The 6,842-nt window shown below is 35.0% G+C and overlaps 1 long non-coding RNA gene across 1 annotated transcript; it reads right to left on the reverse strand.

Annotated features, from left to right (window-relative positions):
* Positions 1-418: 418 nt before the first annotated feature.
* On the reverse strand, positions 419-5,775 carry LOC104893403 (uncharacterized). The gene is made up of 2 exons (XR_790061.3): positions 5,529-5,775; positions 419-1,192 (listed from the first exon to the last, which is right to left on the reverse strand). It is a non-coding gene; the product is annotated as an uncharacterized LOC104893403 (long non-coding RNA).
* Positions 5,776-6,842: the final 1,067 nt, after the last annotated feature.

The following is a 6,842-nucleotide window of genomic DNA, read 5'->3' on the forward strand; positions in this document are numbered from 1 at the left end:
TAGGTAATAGGTCGGAATTCCTAACAGGTCAATTCAGTCCAAGTCAGCGAGCTTGACATGTTTGGAGTGTGGAAAAGGTTAGTCGAGATCCCCTCTTTCAATATATCCTTATTGAAAATTGAACTCTCAACTGGAAAAAGCTTATCTTGGTAAAAATATACTACTATCAGTTTAACAATATATCATTACATATCTTTAGATTTCTACAAGCTTGGCTCTGCTGTGTCATTGTCGCTCCTCACACTAAATTACCAAAATGATTTTACCAAGAACAATAATAAATCCCTAATAGTTCGATATAAAAATATTAGCTAACACATATACATGTAGACAGTTCATGTTTCGAAAATACTGTGTTTGTGTTGGTATTTATAGTAACTTACGAAAGTAAACTTTGTCTATGATGCAAGTAGTAGAATTGTGATAACTGGGACGATTAAAGCCATATATATCATATGAGATTCATTACAAATATATGTCCATGAAGCAAAAGCCAGCAAAAAGTATCGTTTCCATGAATAGAAAGCATGTTTTAACCGCGAGTAAAATATACACAGCTAACACACTAAATACTTGTATCTCTATAAATATAGTAATCTGGTATTTTATGTAATTGTTTGACCCATCTTCCTGTTTGCATTTAGCACCAATTTACAAATGGAAGAATATAGCTTTACAATGTATCAAGGGTAAGCCTCATAGAAACTCGACTACTGATTGTGCACTTCCGAGGGATCAACCAGGCCTTCTAACACAACCAACTGATCCAAGAGTTCAAGTTTCTCATCCTCTAGACTCTTCGTATCGTCTTCAGCCTCTCTCAACTCAATTCCTAAGTTGCAGCTCTCTTCCTCCAGCAACAAAAACTTGCGTCGGAGAGCCGTATACTCATTCACAGTGGTAGAGGATTCTAACTGCCCTGAGGATTTTAATCTCTCTTGCGGTCTGTACAACAGTGACACATCATTCTTCATACCCTTTCTGGAAACTTTCTGTGCTCTTCTTACAGGAAATGCAGATGTTGATGAGCCTTGTCCTCTCATAAATTCTTCTGGTGCTTGTGAAATAATTGGTCTTTGGGACTTCTGCTTTCGTGGGTTCAACATCCTAGGATCTTGCATTTTCAAAGATAAAAGTGAGAGCTTCCAAGCTTAACAAATTTCAGACTTATGGGTCAACTTTGCAATGCATCCTACACAACAGACAACACGAGTGCTTCTAGTAAATAACATGTACATCCATTTTTTAAGTAAATGTCTCCAGACTGAAGCTCTTGAGTTCAAGAAGAGTATGAATTAAATGAAACCATTTATAATGTGGAAAAACTTAGATGACATAATTCATCAAAAGGCACTTGAAGAAAGAACCCAGGTACAACCTAATTTAAAACTCAAGCGAAAAGGACTTCTTAACTATCAAACTACATAACAAAATCACAAGTATGGATTTGAACCAAAATCTTGATAAATATGTGCATAAAACACAAATCATAATATACAAACAGCATTGTTAAATTCACTATTTTTTCCCTCCATTTTACTTTATATTTTTCAATCAGTCCATATGAAAATTTCCGATCCCCTCCAATTTTCTACATCATAAGGAATTCAAGGTTGCATGGACTACCATCATTCATGACCCCAGTAGATTTGTGCCTTCATTGAAGTCCCAACTGCAGAATGCTCAGACCTAACACTACTGGATGTAGCTTATTCCTGACCAAGGACTGAAGCAGAATTCAACTGTCATCATAAATGCCTTGATGACCACCCTACTGGATGAACTTCCCAACTAAGCCCACAAACACCCAAAACAGAAAAAAGGAAAACACACACACAGCCTACCTCTACTGAAGTTTCTCAATTGACAGCAATAATTCAGGCAGCCAATATATGCCTCAATGCTTTCTTAAAGAAAAACACTAACCTAAGAAACGAACCTCTCAACTTCCCACACAGCCATCCAACACAGAAAACAGAAACAGAGCCTACCAAACATGAGACAGAAGAATTACTAAGGTTCCTCAAATAACAGCAATAACTCCAGCAATCATTTCAATCAATTTCAGATTGATCACACATTTCAATAGCTTCACCATTGTTGGGCCTCCAAGTAAAACAAATTTATTACAAAAGTAGCCAAACAAAAAAAAAACAAATAGGCTACATCCAATTCGAATTTTTTCAAACATGTAAATAGCATAAAAAAAAAAAAAAAAACATGTCTCCAGCAAGTAAGACCTTGCGACTAGAAATAATTGAATAACAATAACCTCCTGCACTTAGTTCTACCCCTTTTGTTCTTGGATCACCTAAACTTCAAATCAAAGATACAGTGACAACAATATCCCAATTATGGCCGTTCTTTTGTAATCCCAACTATGAGTCATTTCTAAATAATCCTGACACACAAGCTGTCTTCCTAAAATGATCCCAGACAACCTACAACCTGATAAACCAGTCAAACTTTATTTAATAGATAAAATAATCCTTCCCTAATGCTTAGCCCACCCAAATTCCCCTGCCACTAGGAATCCCCCCCTTCCCACTGCAGGTGTAACCCTTACCCAGCCTCAAACGATTCCCCCCTCATAGTCCATCCATTCCCTCACCCCCAGGTATTACAAGGGAGAAAAAATATAAAACAAAAGTACCATTGTATCATCATATCTCTTCTAGCTAGCCTTAGTTCTTCCCTAACATATGAAGAAGATTACTTAACTATTTCCATGGTTAATGGCTCCTCCTCCTTTTTTCTATCATCCCTTCTCTTTTTTGTCGCTCACATCTTCACACTTACAATTTCCACCACCTACTTTTATCGTTAGTATTCTTTTTTCTTTTCATACTTTTCATACAAATTTTGTTGGTTTTTGCTTTAGAATTTGTTTTAATCGATTAGATTTTGTCATACTCAAGCTAAGAACGCAATTATAATTCGAGCTACCCAAATTCCTTGCAGTTTCAAAGAGTCTTCCAAGTCACTGGCTGTGTACCAATAGCAGGTTCTTGAAAATTCTTGAAATTGGTGATCCAATTCTACTACAGTCAACTAGGTAGCTCGTATATATTGTTGCTCTTTAACTTGCCAGCAACATCACAGCCATATTTGTAGGCTCTGAATTCCTTACTTCCCTTCCAAATGCTGACCCATCTTAGTTAGTGCCATGAACTACCTTCAATTAGCCCAGACCTATTCAACAGCCTGAGCCAGGGCCAACCCAGGTCAATATTCTCGTATTTAAAATTGACATAAGAAGATGGGTTTTGCTGGGGAAGGCATGATCAAACCGGAGGCTTGCAATGGGAGAACGAGGTTGCCAGAAAGGAAATTTGTAGGAGATGGGGGTGCCACTACATTGGGGGTGATTGACTGGTGATGAGTTGAAGAGATGGGAGGAGAAAGAGAAGAAACCTTATCTTAGAATTAATACAAGAAAAAAATATTATGCCTATCACAACATGACACGTAAATCATTTGACTTGTTATACCAATATCTTCAAAACAATGGTCCATGAAATAAGAGCAGGAATACCCTACAAATTTCAGAAGCTTAGCAACTATAATCCCAAAGGATCCCCTCTGGATTGCAGAAGTTTGGGTACGGTCATGAAATAAAAGCAGGAATACACCACTATCAACATTACAAAAATAATAAAAACATAATTTATTTAAATATTGTAAACCAGTTCGAGAACAATATCTAAAAGAGATCAGAAAAGGGGATAACAAGGGAAACATTAAGCAAGAAAAAATCAAAAAGAGAATGGAAAAACAACTAAGGAAATCGAACTAAGAGTCTTAGACTCCTCCATGCGTTCACAGTTTTACGGTTCCTTAGGATAGCAAGATAAAAGGAAAGTAAAGAGGACAAAAGAGATAGAAAGGAAGGGAGAACATAAAAAAAGGAGTGAGAAGATAGAGCTCCATTTTCCCTCCAAGGGTGTGTTTGGTTGGAAGGAAAACATTTAAAATGGAAAGAGGAAAACTCAATTCTAGATTGATTTTCCTTGTTTTATTGCATGGAAAGTAACTTTCCTTCGAACCCATTTTCCACCTCACTAGGGAATGTAATTTTCCACCTCTAGAAAATGAAGTTCAATCCATACTTTTCCCTCTTTAATCCATTCCATACCAAACACCGGAAAGTGAGGAAAATAGTTTTCTTAAAAACACTTATCTCCCAACCAAACATACCCTAAATCTCTTCAATTTTGGATGGTGATTATTAGAGAGAGAACTCCCTCCTCCTCCCCCTCCCCCTCCCCCTCCCTCTCCCTCCCTCTCCCTCCTCTTCCTTACCAGATCCCCTTGTGCAAACCAGGGAACTTCTTCCCTCCCTTCCTTGTCTCCCTTTCTCTCAGTTTCCTCTTACCAAAACAAAATGTTATTGTTTTTTGTCATTAAGACAATCTTAGTCCATAGATCCTATATGACAGATTTGGCTTTTATATCTGTTTACTAGGGAGCAACCAGATCAATAATGGGTTGCAAGGCTGAGGCACAAGTGGGCAGGGCAGCCCCTCACACCCACTCCCTCAGGGTGGCTCTACCCCTGTATAATACTCCTTTCGAAAATGATGGCCACATACTATTTCTAGGATATCGTGAATGAATTGCACTTTTCCTAAATAATAGTGGTTTGTGATTGACTTTCCCAGAACCCTTGAACTATGATCAACTAATGAGAGGAGTGTATGACTAGTCCAACTACTAAAAAGTGAAAAACATTATAAAATTTTAGTAGAATACAAGAAATTGTCACTACAATTATCCAAATGAGATGAAAAATAAAAAATAAAGTTCAATAACACATTACTACAACAGCGTAGACAGTAGGACAAGACTTGGGTCCTATAAGCTGAATGACAAAACAACCAACCTTAGAAACCAAAAATGTAAGTCTCACACACTAAACAAAGATGCAAAGTCTAACTCTTACAAACAAGCTAAGCATGTTACAATTAACATATTAAAATACAAACAAAGACAATAAGTAGTTCTCAAAACGCACGGTTATTGATTCATAATCATCCGTTTTTCACTTTGATCCCACCCACCAAGGTATTTCATTCCACTCTTCTGCTGTGGCAAAATATCAGTTCTTATGTATCAGTAGTACAACCTCTATTCCATATTTCTTGCAACAGTTTTGCAATTTCAAGGTCAAATTCTGACCACGAACTCTCACCATTATATAGAGAAAAAAACAAGGTCATCAGATCTAGTTAAACTCGTCCTAGTGTGTAGCTTTTTAAAATCAAATCCATAGCTATTACCACGGACAACTAAAGATATTAACGGTTACAATGGTGCACTGAAGACCACGAAATTGCAAGTGCCAGAATTATGAAACAAATAGAGTATGTTGCAACATAATAGATGAAGAAATAAAAGAAATTCCCGTCAAAATGACCCCTGAAATCTGGCTTTTTTTTTAGCTCTCATACTACTGAATAATAAAATTAAAAAGTTTCTTATTCAAATATTTATGGGGTAAACTACAAAATTAAAATCTTGAAACTTACAATTAGTTCTATCCACACCTTCAATTTGTTGGAATTGTCCGAAAATTCCTTCGATTCCTTTCCTCGAAAAGTAACTTCAATTTATGCTGGAAAATCGAAATCGAACTACTGAGATTAAAACTAAAAAAGAAATCTGGAATGAGGGGACGAATATGAATGCACTGTAGACTCTAATATGATGGAATGTCCATTACAATAGCTTAGCGCAAATTCTACGAATGGGAATTTAGAGGGTTAGGGTTACAACACTTACAACTTACACACTTCTTCTTTTCCAAATTCCAGGGTTTCATGTCATTTTTAAATAGGAAAAATTCAAAAGACATAGTTCAATTATTATCCATTATTTATAAGTCCTAACAATAGATTATTTTTCATATGTCTTAAGTTTACTATTTTGTGATTTTTATAAATCCTAAATTACTTATAAACGGTTTAAAAGATAAGATTTTCAAACGTTGGCTCCTTTTTATAGATGTTTGTCACTTGCTGAAAGTTTTTGAAGATGGTAAACATTTTAAAAATCTTACCTTATAAACCAATTATAAGTAACTCATGACCTATGAAAATCACAAGATAGTAACTTGAGACCTGCAGAATATAATTCATAGTTGGGACTGATAAAAGAAAATGGGTGATAGTTGGACTCTTTCTTGTGAATGTTTCCTTTTAAATATGTTTCATATAATTGTTGTCTTGTTGGTATATTTTATGTCATTGGGTAGTGGTCATAAATATTGGTAATAGTAATGATATTTAAGGTTTGTTCTCTCCAGCTTATTTTCGGTTCAGTTCAGTTCAGTCATTTAATTCTCTGATAATAAAACAATGATTGTTATTATTATCATTATTATTACTACTACTATTACTATTACTATTACTATTATAAATATTAATATCATGATTACATTTATTATTATTATATTATTAGCGTTCTTAAAACTCCTATTACTATCGCGTTTAAAAATAATAATAATAATAATAATAATAATAATAATAATAATAATAATAATAATAATAATAATAATAATAATAATAATAATAATAATATTATTATTATTATTATTATTATTATTATTATTATTATTATTATTATTATTATTACTACATACTATTATTATTATTATTTTAATATTGCTAATTATTATTTTGCTAATACTTTTTTTTCTATACGATTCAGCTAATTATATTGAAATGATAACTTAGCTCGACGTCCCTCTCGCTCAACGTCCTTCTCGCTCGCCGTTCTTCGTCGCTGCCAGCCTTCGTCGCTTGCCAGCCTTTGTCGCTCGCCAGCCTTTGTCGCTCGCCGGC

This window comes from Beta vulgaris, chromosome 5, assembly GCF_026745355.1.
Source record: "Beta vulgaris subsp. vulgaris cultivar EL10 chromosome 5, EL10.2, whole genome shotgun sequence".
NCBI lineage: Eukaryota > Viridiplantae > Streptophyta > Magnoliopsida > Caryophyllales > Amaranthaceae > Beta > Beta vulgaris.